The 13,871-nt window shown below is 40.6% G+C and overlaps 1 protein-coding gene across 2 annotated transcripts in view; it reads right to left on the bottom strand.

The window, feature by feature from the left end:
- Positions 1 to 321: 321 nt before the first annotated feature.
- RFC3 (replication factor C subunit 3) overlaps positions 322 to 13,871 on the bottom strand; it is a 138,058-nt gene continuing 124,508 nt past the window's right edge. For both annotated transcript variants that reach the window (XR_012514444.1, XR_012514442.1), the window contains one exon: positions 322 to 4,945. The gene's annotated coding sequence lies outside the window, so the exon portion shown is untranslated. The remainder of the gene's footprint in view (positions 4,946 to 13,871) is intronic.

A 13,871-nucleotide genomic window follows, 5' to 3' on the forward strand; every position in this document is an offset into this window, starting at 1 on the left:
GGTGGATCACAAGGTCAAGAGATCGAGACCATCCTGGTCAACATGGTGAAACCCCGTCTCTACTAAAAAAATACAAAAAAGTAGCTGGGCATGGTGGTGCGTGCCTGTAATCCCAGTTACTCAGGAGGCTGAGGCAAGAGAATTGCCTGAACCCAGGAGGCGGAGGTTGCGGTGAGCCGAGATTGTGCCATTGCACTCCAGCCTGGGTAACAAGAGCGAAACTCTGTCTCAAAAAAAAAAAAAAAAAAAAATTAGTCAGGCATGGTGGCACACACCTGTAATCCCAGGTACTCCAGAGACCGAGACAGGAGAAATTGCTTGAACCCAGGAGGCAGAAATTGCAGTGAGCCAAGACCATGCCACGGCATCCCAGCCTAGGTGACAGAGCCAAACTCCATGTCAAAAAAAAAAGGAATAAATGCCTCTTTTAATAGAGTTGGCTTTATAGAGGTAAGATGTTGACACTAAGTAGTAGTTAAGGGACACAATCAACTCGGGATAACCCTTCACAGATGATAATAAAATCGTTATACCTTTGTCCTTCTGTAATTTCACGTTTTACCTCGGTTATCAGTGCTCTATTAGACAATTTCGCAAAGTGTATTCCAAAGAGCTTTAAGGATGTCAGTGGGTATGACTTGTTTTTTTTTTTTTTTTTAAATAAAATTAAGATATCAATACGTATAATTTGTTGTTGTTATTGTTTTTAAATAAAGTAAGATTAGTGGTCAAATAAGTTTGAGAACTGTTTGTTTAAACAAGTTTAGGAACTGCTGGTTAAACTAAGCTGAAAATTTCTCAGTGGTAGGATTCTGCAGAGTATTTAATGCAGTCATATATATTGTACTTCCAGAAGAGATCATAGATAGTAGTGTTTCTTAAATACATTAGCTCTTTAAGCTCCTTTTCCTGGATTACCTCAAGGACTGGCACTCTGCAGAATATAGAATGGAAAACACCAGTTAATATTCTTCTAATACCCAGTTAGGTATTGGAAGAAAATATAATTTCATTGGCTTCTCTTAATTAGGTCTTTATCCCCATGCAATAAATTTGATAACTTAGTTTATCCCTAATGTTTTCCCTTTTTAAATTTTTTTTTTTTTTAAGACGGAGTCTCACTCTCACCCAGCCTAGAGTACAGTGGTGTGGTCTCAGCTCACTGCAGCCGCCATCTCCTGGGCTCAAGTGATCCTTCCACCCCGGCCTCCCCAGCAGCTGGGACCACAGGTTGCACCATCACATCTGGCTAATTGTTTGTATTTTTACTAGAGACAGGGTTTCGCCATGTTGCCCAGGCTGGTTTGAACTCTTGAATTCAAGTGATACGCCTGCCTTGACCTCCCAAAGTGCTGGGATTACAGGTGTGAGCCACTGTACCTGGCCATTTTCTCTTTTTTCTATGAAATTTTCCTGGAAAAAAATATCTATAATTTACTTGCATGTTGGTTTGTCCAGGAAATTAAGGTCTTGTATCCTCATTGCTATAGAAATTCATGTCACTCTGTAGGCTTACAAAGTATTGACGAGGAAAACTGAGAACTCAAAGTGCTCATTTTTGAAAGTGCTGTTTTTCATTGAGTCCATTAAATTCCTAGGCTATAATCTGAATTTAATAAAAGTATAATGTACATGTCAGACATTTTACTCCCTGACAAACCAATGTGCATAGAAAATAAAATATTTGTGAGAAAATAACAGACCAAAGCTAAAGAAGAGAAAGTGACAATATTATTTTATCGCAGGGTGGCATAGGCAGTGGTATTTATTAAATACATGGAAAATAGGTACCAGGAGATGAGCTAGATGCAGGAATACAGATGGAAATAAACTTCCCTGATCCTCTGAGAAAGACACAAGTTCAACCGATCATTACAGAGGAGACGAGTGTTTTGAAGGAGAAGCAGAGGTTTTTGCGGATGTGATTAGCAGGTGGACCTAACCAGTACAGGGGTCAGGGAGGGATTTTCTCAGGAAATGACATTCAGGCTGGAGTCTGAATCTTGAGCTCTGAAGCAGGTGTTGGGACATTCAGAGCAAAGTGTATGGTATTTGCAAAACTACACATGCTAAAAGATAAGAGAGAAGTCAGTCAGTAGCAAATCGTTCTCTGGAGGTCCTCCTCAGACTATGTCACAGCTTCTTGATTCCTCCTTACAGGCCTGTGAGAGGCATTCACTAAGTCCATTGTTTATCACAAACCTACTATGAACGAGATTCCATTGAAGACACAAAGGATGTATAATACACATCAGAGTAACTTAAGGCTCAGGAGCAAGCTATGAATGAATGAAGAAAATAAGGCAAAGACAGATAAATACTCAGTGTCATTAAAGAGCATGTGGATGTAAGAGATGGGGGTGAAACCAGGTTAATCCACTCAGTGGGTCCAGTTGTGGCCAAATGTCAAGGACACCTGCAAAGCTTTGTCCAGGTGCTTATGGAAAACAGACTCTCAGGTATTTGAAAATGAGCTAGGTACACACTGAAACAGAACCACTGTTTAAATGCTGAAGATAGTTTCTATCTGATAGGAGGTGATGATCCAATACAGCTTCAGAGGACTCTCTTCCCTTATTCAGGCAAAACCCTTTCCTCAGGCTTTTCATTATATAAATGCAATAGTAGTAATATATAGACATCTTATTTAAATCTCACAATAGCCATATGAGGAACATACAGGCTTGCATTACTTAATGATACTTTCTGAAAAATGCATTGTAAGGTGATTTTGTCCTTGGTGAACATCCTTTTGTGTACTCACACAAAGCTACACGGTATAGCTTACTACACACCTATACTATTTAGCATAGCTCCTAGGCTACAAACCTGTACAGGGTGTTACTGGACTGGATATGGTATCTGTGTATATAAACATACAGTGTTACAATCTCCTAGGACCACTTTGTCATTGATGGAACAGCTCATAACTGTACTATTATTATCATCTCCACATTACACATGCAACTATAGGGAGGTTTATCAACTTGCCCAAGGTCATATCAAGTTTGGAACTATAACCCTGGTTTGCCAACTCTAGAACCTGCTTCTCTGAGTTTCTTGAAGTAGCTTTGACAAACTATCCTAAACTAGACACCTTAAAACCAGAGAAACTGACTCATAATTCTAGAGAACAGTTCAAATTCAAGGTGGCAGCAGGGCCAGGCTTCCCCCAGAGACTCTACGGGAGATTGGTTCTTGTCTCTTCCAACTTCTGTGGCATCCCTTGGCTTGGGGCCCCACCGCCCCAATCTCTGCCTCCAGGTTTACACTGCCTCCTCCTGTCTGTCTCTCCTCTCTGTGTCTCTTAAAATAGCACGTCATTGGATATAGAGACCACTTGTATAAGCCAGGGTAATCTTATCTGAAAACCTTTAACTTAGCTATTTTTATTTGCAAATATCTTTTTTTTCCAAATAAAGTGACATTCAGAGTTTCTAGAGAAGTGGACATAGACCTACATTTTTAGAAATCACTGTTCAACCCCACTACTCTGCCCTTACCCAAAACATCATACTATTCAAATGGTGATGTGGTCCAGGCAGCTGAAACTACTTCGAGGTAAAAATATAAAAGATTGACTATGCTGAAGGCAGAGAGCCCAGTTAACATTTCGGGGAAAATGTCTTGGGAGGAGATGGGGATGATGGAGAAGATGGCATGATGTTTATTTTCCACTGTGATTCCCATACGGAGCTGGTGGGAACATTTTCAAAATCCACCTTGTGAAACTCTGGACAAAAACAGAATGGTTTAGGGATCCAAGGCTCACGTGAGGTGCAAATCTGGGGACTGTGCGCTACTTCTGAATGAAATCCACACCCATCTGGCTCACAGAAGAACCAGTGCTGTGAATCACTTTCTTTTCATATAACTTATTATTGATAATTGCTTTTAAAAAGTTTAGGCTTTGGAATAACCATTTTCTGTCTCTTCTATTTTTCATCAGTTCTCTAAACATACTGTCATCTCCTCCGAAAACAACAGTGGTATTGTCTCCTTTATAAATACATGTTGTACTGGTAATGTTTTGTGATTTGTCACATTACGTAAATTGTGAGCAGTAACTAGAGCAATGGGCATAGAGATGGGGAAGATGAGCCTCAGTAGGAGTGTTGATTTGTGTACAGCAAAGCCAGCAGCAGAGCAAACAACCCTAGAGTTACAGCAGCGATTTCATAATTTGAAGGATGACCATGATGGTCAAAACCAGCTTGAAGGCGGCGGGCAGGGGACAGAAGCTGGCTCTTTTCATCACCCCACACTTTAACATGTAGTCCATCATAAATAAAGTGGATTACCACATTTGTCACATTTCACAAACAAAATTGCCTTTTCTTCTGGGGGAGGGCAGTATTTCCTCTTTGGTGAGGTTTAAGCTGCTGCTGTGGCTTTTGTAGCTTCCCTCCTGCAATCTCAGAGTTGGCCGTGATAACACATTCACTTTCTCCTCTGGAATGAACTATCATTCCAGAGAGACATGAACACAGAGTAGAGAAAAATCAGGAAAGCCAGAAGTCCGTTCTAGAAACAGAGGATGGAGGAAATATCCACAAACAAAATTAAAATGCCCCTAAGTAGATGCCCACTGCTCTATAAAGCTTTTCAAGTTTTTTAATCAGGCATGTGAGTAGGGAAAGCTGTGTCTTGAGTCTCTAAGCATTGCTCTCACTAACACAGTTTTTCATCAACAATAATTAATCCGGTGTCCTTGCTGCAGAGCGTGATTCTCGGAAACTACAATATCTTACTATTTGGGTAGTATTAATTTTTATAAATATAACACAAACAGTTCCTACAGACCTGTTTTCTGAATTAAGCTTCTACTTAAGTAGGCAAGAGCCATCCTGAGCCTTCATGTCTGCCAGGAAATATTAGGTCACGCAGTCTCCTATTTGACCTGGGCATATTGCTGGCAATATCCATAGATCTTATGATCTTGTCTCTAGCAAGAAAAGAAAATAAAGACAAAAACAATAAATATCTCAGCTGTTGCAAACTTTATGTCAATTTACTTAATATATTTTAATTATAATATTTAATTATAAATATATTTAATTATAATATTTACTATACGTAACTTAAAAATAAAGAAACAGAGAACAAATTGAAAAACCTGAAATAACACTACTTAGTGGTAACCTGTGGTAATAATATTTCCATATATTTTTTGGTGGTAATATGTAACTTGTTTTTTGTTTTGTTTTGCTTTGTTTTTGAGACAGAGTCTCGCTCTGCTGCAGGCTAAAGTGCAGTGGCATGATCTCAGCTCACTGCAACATCTGCCTGTTGAGTTCAAGCAACTCAGCCTCCCGAGTAGCTGGGATTACAGGCACACGCCACCACACCCAGCTAATTTTTGTATTTTTAGTTGAGACAGGGTTTCACCATGTTGGCCTTGATCTCCTGACCTCATGATCCACCCGCCTCAGCCTCCCGAAGTGCTGGGATTACAGGAGGAGCCACCACACCCGGCCAATATTTTACATTTATATGTATATTGAATTTATATATATACACACACTTTATATATATATATATGTGTGTATATATATATACACACTCACATACACACACACACACACACACACACATACACACACATTTATATATATATTGAATTCCTACTGTGAGTAGAACTAAAGTAAGCATTTGACAAAGAATCACTCATTTGAATTCACAAAAACACTCTGTTAGACATATTCTGTTCCTCTGATTTTATGACATCCTGATGCCCAGTGAATTTTCAGAGACTCTCAAGTGAAAAGCAGTAAAAGTGTCACTAAAACTGTCTAACTTCAAGCCTCATCCTTCTAAACTTAATGTTTCATTGTCTCTTGAATGTATATAACCATACATACCTACATAGCACTACTTGGAACTTAGAATCTTTTATTTTGATTTTCGTGATGGCAATCACAAGCATTTCCCTCTGTTATTAAATATTCCCAGAAAATATTATTCTAATGGTTGGATAGTGTTTTATTGCATGAGCATCTCAGATTGTAATATTGTAATGTACTTCACTGAACTTAAATATTTGACCTCTGATTGGTTCCTTGGGATAGGCCCTAGAAGTATATTGTAAAAGCTGTGACTATTTGTCAGACTCTCAACATTTATTCTGAAAGTGAAGGACAGTAGCTTATCTATTATGAAGCATTCGCTAAGCCAAAAGCCATTCACATGGGGTGTGGGGCTGGGGGTTAGGCTGGTAAGAAGCAGGAGGAGAGAAAAAGACACAAATATGGGGGAAAGCTTCTGCTGAAGAAGTGAAGGAAGCAGGATGAGCTGGGACCCTGAGGCACTGATACGTGTTGATGGCCTGTGGTTTTCATCTCCTTTCTTCCTTAGATCCATGAAATCTTCCTTTACATATCACCCTCCTAGCTCTGGCTAGCAGCGATTAGGATCTGAAGTAGGACAAACAGTATAGTAAAAGGAGAGGGAGTTTGGGAAAAGGGTCCTACATAGAAAACAGGAAAGTTACCACCTGCCTCTGCAAGCTCTTGCTGCCTGCACTGGCCACGCCATCACTTTGTACAGCCAGAAGAAGGGCTTGCCTGTTGCCTCAAGCCACTGTTCGTGACTCCTCTACGGACCATTGCTGAAGAGATCAGTTTTTCTAAGACAGATGGGGCCAGATGGTCCCATTCCTTCTCTTTTGCTAAAATTCTTACAGAGAAAAAGATTTCACGAGATAGCATTTATTTGTCAGCCAGGTCATCAATCTTTACTGTCAAATTCACATAATACTAAGGTCTATTCTTCCGTGGGGTTACCTTGATGCAAGGCTTCCAAAGCACTATTTCCAGTCTCTGGTCTCTGTGTTCTCAGTAACTGATACGTGGCCACGGGCTTTCCAACTGTGCTGTCTTGAATGTTCCTCTTGTATCTGCAGCCTGCATCCTAACTGCAGTCCCCTTAATTGCCCAGGAAGTATGGCCATCCGGAAATAAGTTAGCAGCTTTGATGTCTGGTATCTTGTTCTCCTTTTCCCTGGAAACTTAGACCTCTGCCCATGTGTTTTTCTCTAGTCAATGACATCACATTTAATCCATCAAACAAACAATATTGGACAGTTACGATGTGCCAGCCATTCCGTATTCTATTTCTGTTTCTAGAAATAGGTAAAAGAAGAGACCATGATTCCTGCCCTCAGGAAATGTTTAGTGAGTCAGGGAAAAATACAAATAAAATAATTGCAGTAGATTTGTATAAATAAATTATTAGACATAGGCCCAGGGTACCGCAGAGAAGCATCCAAATTAGATTGGGAAGTAATGGAGGCTTTGCAGAGGAAATGGAAGGAGTTCTGAATGATGCACAGATGTGAAGTAGGAGGAGGGAGAGAAATGTGTCTGTGGAAGAAATGACAGCAGGGGAGCAGGCAGGGGTCTTTGAGACCAAGTGTATAATAGGCGGTGTGGCCAGATTTCGCAAATAAAAATCCAGGACACCCCGTAAAATTTGAGTTTCACATAGATGACAAATAATGTTTTAATGTAAGTATAAATACATCCCATTTAATATTTAGAACATACTTGTACTAAACCATTGTTTGTGATTTATCTGTGATTCACACTTAATTGGGTGTTCCGGATTTCACTGGACCACCCTGAGTTGATAGAGAATGACTAGTGATGTGTGGGCTGCAATAAGAAGCGATCATGGAGTGGCCAGAGGACAACGGCAGGGATCGAATCACGAAGAGCCATTTAAACGTGGTCCCAAAAGCACTAGAGGTCATTGACAGATTTCAGGCAGGCAATAATGATCATATTTGCACGGTCAGGGTCACCTAGGCCTCCGTCTGGGGCTTAAGTGCAGGAACCCAGACTGCTGGGCTGCCCCAGGTGAGGAGTAAGGGTGTGTGAATTGAGGCCATGAGAGAAGGGGAGCCTGCACCTCCCTGGGCTGTCTACTCGACACTCTCCTTTTGCATACTGATTTTCCAGTGAGGTCCTGACCGTTTACCTATAAGAACTGAGCAGAGCACCTTTGATATTGACCCAACATGGCGAGAAATCTTAGGCTAAGAATGCCCAGTCCTTGTAGGTGAAGAATTCACTGACAGTAGAAGGAAGGTAGATTAACACTGGCTGCGTGTGTCAGATGAGACTAACAACGCAAATTTAAAAAAAGATTACGGTGCATTTTTATATATATATTTTTTTATACATATAAGGTTGGGCACAAGCTCAAGTTGCTGCAGAGAAGCTGGACTTGGGTAGGACTCTTCATTTATTCTTTCAGGTACCAGACCCCCTGAACTTACAGTGTGCCCAAGGCCGTATAGATACATGGTTCAGGTTCAGAGACTGGCCTGAAGACCAGATCTTCTGACTGAATACCCTTTCAATACCATCACTTGATTTTTGGTTTTGTTGTTGTTGTTGTTGTTTTGCGATATAATTTGTATATTTGGCCCCACCCAAATCTCATGTTGAAATGCAATCCCCAGCATTGGACGTGAGGCCTGGTGGGAGGTAACTGAATCAGAGCGGCAGATTTCTCATGAATGGTTTAGCTCCATCCCCTCGGTGATGTCCTTACAACAGTGAGTTCACACGAGAGCTCGCTGTTCAGAAGTGTGTGGCACCTCCTCTACCACTCACTCTCTTGCTTCTTCTTTCGCTGTGTGAGCTGCAAGCCCCCGCTTTGCTTTCTGCCGTGAGTCAAACCTTCCTGAGCCTTCCCCAGAAGCTGAGCGATGCTGGTGCTATGCTTCCTGGAAAGCCTCCAGAACCGTAAGCCAATGAAACCTCTTTCCTTTATAAATTACCCAGTCTCGGGTATTTCTTTGTAGCAGTACAAGAATGGCATGACACAGTTAGCCTGGGTTGACAAAACAACAGCAAATGGGTGCAACGTATAAACGGACATGGCTAACAATAAGTACAAGTGGGCCTGAGATAAGTGCTCTGGGTGTGAACAGATTTTCATGGGAGCTGAGGGCAGGTCATTGGGAGGGAGGAGACTGAGAACGATTTCATAGGATGAACGAATTTATGCTGTGCTCTGCACGATCAGGAGTCGATGTCAAGGGAATAAAGGGGAAGCCAGGAGCTATGAAGTCTTTGCCATATTCAAAGTAGTCCTTTGTGTGTAGGTCACAGGGGCCTTGAGGGAAGAACTGGGAACGGCAGGTGTTGACGTGTGGAGAGGTAGCCACTGGCAAAGAGTCTTGGAAACCCTAATAAGGAATTTGGCCTGTATTATGCAGGCATGAGAAGTTATCCAGTTTGTGAGCAAGGAAATAACCCAATCATAGTTGTGTTTTAGAAGAAAAGCTGATGCCACAGGGTGGAGGTGGCTTACTTAGGGGAGAAATTTAACACAAATAGACATTTCAATAAGGCCACTGAAGCAGATCAGGAGTGTTACCAAAGTATACTCTGTGGATCTCTGGGTCCCTAAGCAGCAACTTGGGGTGAAAGAGGCTCTCAAGCATGTCTGGAGACACAGAATCTAATGTCTTTCTTATATCTCCAAACTATTTAAATGCAGAGTTTTTAAAAATAAGAGTTTTGTGGAACTAATATAAGTGACATTTAAAATATTTAAATACTAGTAATAAATGAATACCAACTAGTCAGAATGAATGCCAGCATGGCCTTGGAGGCCCTCTGCAATACCAGGCATGTCCCAGATCATGCAGGCAAATAGGAAGTGCCAGGTAAGGATGGGGGTAGGGCAGCCAGGATGCAGAGGGACTCATGGTATCCATCTCTGCAAGTAAGGTCAAGTTGCTGGTGTCAATATTATGGTAGATTAAAAACATCCTTGACATTCATCTGCCCAGAAGCCTTATCTGAAACCAGACATCATCCCATACTCTCTCCATATTAAATAAGATTGTTTCTTGTTTCTGAAAAATGCCTTCTGTTTTCCCTCTCTATGCTCTTACATAGAGTATGTTTCCAAAGTATGTTCAGGAAAATTCCAACTCTTGGGGCTAAGACTCATCCAGTTTGATCTGGTACAATCATGTCAGTTGTGAAAACACTGAAACACACCATCTGAGTTTGAAAAGCTCCACTTAATTATAAGAACAGGAGCAAAGTGAAAATACAGCCAGAAACCCACACCCACTTGCTTTCCTCACTGCTCCTGAGGCATGGATCTATGACAATTCAAAAGCCACAGCTGTACTCCCTAGAAGAGATCCTGCCATTACACTCCAAAAGGCCTAGCCCGTTCCTGCCTCAGGGCCTTTGTACATGACGTTTCTTTTACTTGTGATGTTCAATCACCCTCTTCCAGCAGAAACTTCTTCGTGCTTTGGCATTTAATCTGAGACGGACTTTGATATCTTAACTTCAGTCTCACCTCCTTAGAGAGTCCCTCTCTGATCTCCCTATCCAGGGAGACACTCCTTTTTATTTGTTCTTTCAGTCTGCTAACTTCCTTCTTGGCATCTATAATAATTTGGAGTCTGATTTTGTTAGCATGATTTTTAAAAACTCTCATCTCTACTAGGATATAAGATTTATAAAGACAGGTGCAGCATCTGCCTGGTTTACCACTGTATTCCTAATTTCCTACAGCAGAGTATGGTACAATAGTAGATGTTCAGGAACAACCTGTAGAAGAAATAGAAACAGGCAGGCCAGCTGCCACCTGGCCACCTGGGAGACTGGTAACCAGAGAGGGACTCCAGGTCTTGAGGGGTTGTCCTCCTCTCCCCACCATCTGCAGTGTGCAGAAGACCTTCACGTTTAACTTCATTGAGTTCTGGGCCAATCGGTGCAGTGGGCTTGGGGTTGGGCTAAAGTCCAGCCATCACAGTGACATGTTTCTCTAAGTAAGCTGAGAGCTTTTGGGCCTCACAGTTATGTATTTAGCTTTCAAAAGAATTATTCAAATGCTTATTGTTGCACTGTTTACAATAGCAAAGTCTTGGAACCAACTCAAATACCCATCAATGATAGACTGGATAAAGAAAATTTGGCACATATACACCATGGAATACTATGCAGCCATAAAAAAGGATGGGTTCATGTCTTTTGCAGGGACATAGATGAAGCTGAAAACCATCATTCTCAGCAAACTGACACAAGAGCAGAAAACCAGACACCACATGTTCTCACTCATAAGTGGGTGTTGAACACTGAGAACAGATGGACATGGGGTGGGGAACATCACACGCCGGGGCCTGTTGGGGTGTTGGGGGCTGGAGGAGGGATATCAGGGGGTGAGGGGATTGGGGAGGAATAGCATTAGGAGAAATACCTAATGTAGGTGACAGGGGGATGGATGCAGCAAACCACCATGGCATGTGTATATCGATGTAACAATCTTGCATGATCTGCATATGTACCCCAGAACTTAAAGTATAATAATAATAATAATAAAAAGGAATTGCTCATCCTTCAGAGCAGCAGAATTGGGCCTCATTCTTCCAGATTACTCCAAAACAAATGGCTTCCATTTCTGTGCACATCTGTAGAATATTCAGTAGTCATAAGTAGCACTGAACAGGGCAAAAGGCACACCAACCGCACTGCCTTACATCCTGAGCAACTTCATCCCATGTTTTATTTTGCATCGCCATAATGGTACCTGATACATTATAAAATTAGGTGACATTACAAAATATAGGTCCTAAATAATCCAGTTATATTTTTCTCTTCTCTGGCGCAACTAATACTTTATATAATAAAGAAGAAAAGAAATGTAGGTTTGATCATCCAATGAGGCTCTGGGAAAATTGATGCAAAGAAATTATTCTCTTCAGCTTTTCATCACAGTTTTTTGCCATAACCTTGGGGATGCTTCAGAATATTGAGAGAAAGAAATAAATAACCCACGCATCTATAGTCATCTTTGAGACTTGTAAAAAAGTCACCAATACAGTTGTATATATATAGAAGCATAACAAAACGACATGTTTAAATATAGATAAGTAGATAAATAGGTGATAGTTGATGATTATGGATAGATAGATGATAGTAGATAGATAAACGTTAGATGATAAATGATGAGATGATGATGATGGAGAAGACAGATAAAGACAGATCGATTAGATCTCTGCATAGATCTAAACACACAGACAGAAGGAAAGGAAAAAAGAGGGATATACAACACTATATCCTATTTGCGACTAACACACATATACCATTTACCCATTCTACATTTTCTCATTTGATTATCAGGACATACGTGTGGATACTTAAAGCAGAGGTTATTTTTCTATTTTACAAACAATCAGAAACAGCCTCACTAGATACCTAGTGTTTTACCCAACTTCACACAGCTAAGAGTGGGAAGAGCCTCGTGGAACTCCACATTCTTCTTTATATGTTCTTGATACAGAAGTTCTAAGAAACAAAGCCCCTGAACTATATAACAGCCATGCATTTAAGGTTCGGGCATCTGGAAATACTTTTTGATATGAGATAATGTATTTTATTTGTAGGTTAGAACATCGTCCGTAGCATGTTTTCAGTTTAGCGGCGTTTAAGGAAATTTCTTAGTGTGGGCTTCAGTATTCCTGAGATGGTATACAATTTGCTATGTTCATCTGTATTCACATGCTGCCATCAGGAAATATCTTATTACAAATGTGGGCCCAGAAATCACTGCTGTGATTACTTGTGAGATTAAGCCTAATACTTAGGACTTTAACCTACCCTAGAAATAGAACCACTAATTTCCAATCCGATGTTCTGGTTTTTATGTTTCAATATTTCTGATGTGTTTTTAATTAACCTCAGTGCAAGAAAGAAAAATATACTTTGATGTTTTCTCTTTTTTTGTGTCTTCCGTGTGTCTTCCCAAGAGGAGGTAAGATACAGAAGGATTTTTAACACATTGGTGGAAACTGTCAGAGAGGTCTGCATTTATTTAAAGAGTTGAAGGGTAAACAAATAGATCAAAAGAAGAGGAGAAACGGTAGATATTTGGTGAATTATACAGTTGTTAAACTTTGTTTTTTTTTCTATTTAAGGAAGGTTATCATTGTGGGGGTTGGGGGAGGGATAGTGGGGAGGGATAACAGGGGGAGCAATGTCAGATATAGGTGATGGGGGGATGGTGGCAGCAAACCACCTTGCCATGAATGTACCTGTGTAACAACCCTGCATGATCTGCACATGTACCCCAGAACCTAAAGTACAGTTAAAAAAAAAAAAAAGGAATGTTGTAATTTATTTATTTTTTTGAGAGATTCATTATTAACCAATACTTTATAGATTAGGCTACTCGTTAAACTTTTTGAAAAGTTGGGGTAGTGATAGAAAGTTTTTTGGGACACATGGCATTCTCCTGCATGTGGCCTGCACGTGGGCCTCCTGAAGCCTCCTGTGACATCTGGGTGGCGGGTAGGGCAAGTTTCACTGGTTTAGCCCAGCACATGAAGTTATCTGGCTGCAAAACCTATTTCTTGAGGAAAACCTGTATTAGTCACAAAATATACTTAGGGCCACTGCTGGAAGCATATTCATGTTTAAGTTCAGTCACTTTCTTATGTTTAAATTAGCCAGCCAATATGATATTCTTAAAACTTACTGGACTCTAATTATGTTGAGGAAAATCAGTGCTTTTGGGGAGTCAGGAGGGAGAGATCGGGATTGAGTTTACCGTCAAGGTGAATAAAAGATTTATTTCCCTCTCACACTCTTCCTTCAGGTAACCACCTGTTTATGATGTGGATACACTCTTTCTACCTGACAGCTAGTGGCATTTTAGTAAATTTTTTTAGTTTTTTTCATTCTACTCTTTCCCTTGTGGCTTGTAGAATAAGGGGGGAAATACCCACAAACGTCCTTGTTAAGCAGAGTTAGACCTTTTTTCCAAGTCTTCTATCATTTATTTCTTGGAACTGCTTTCTTAAACTTGGTTAGTTTGTAGAATTTCACACACTAATC

This window comes from Saimiri boliviensis, chromosome 16 (assembly GCF_048565385.1).
Source record: "Saimiri boliviensis isolate mSaiBol1 chromosome 16, mSaiBol1.pri, whole genome shotgun sequence".
Classification (NCBI taxonomy): domain Eukaryota; kingdom Metazoa; phylum Chordata; class Mammalia; order Primates; family Cebidae; genus Saimiri; species Saimiri boliviensis.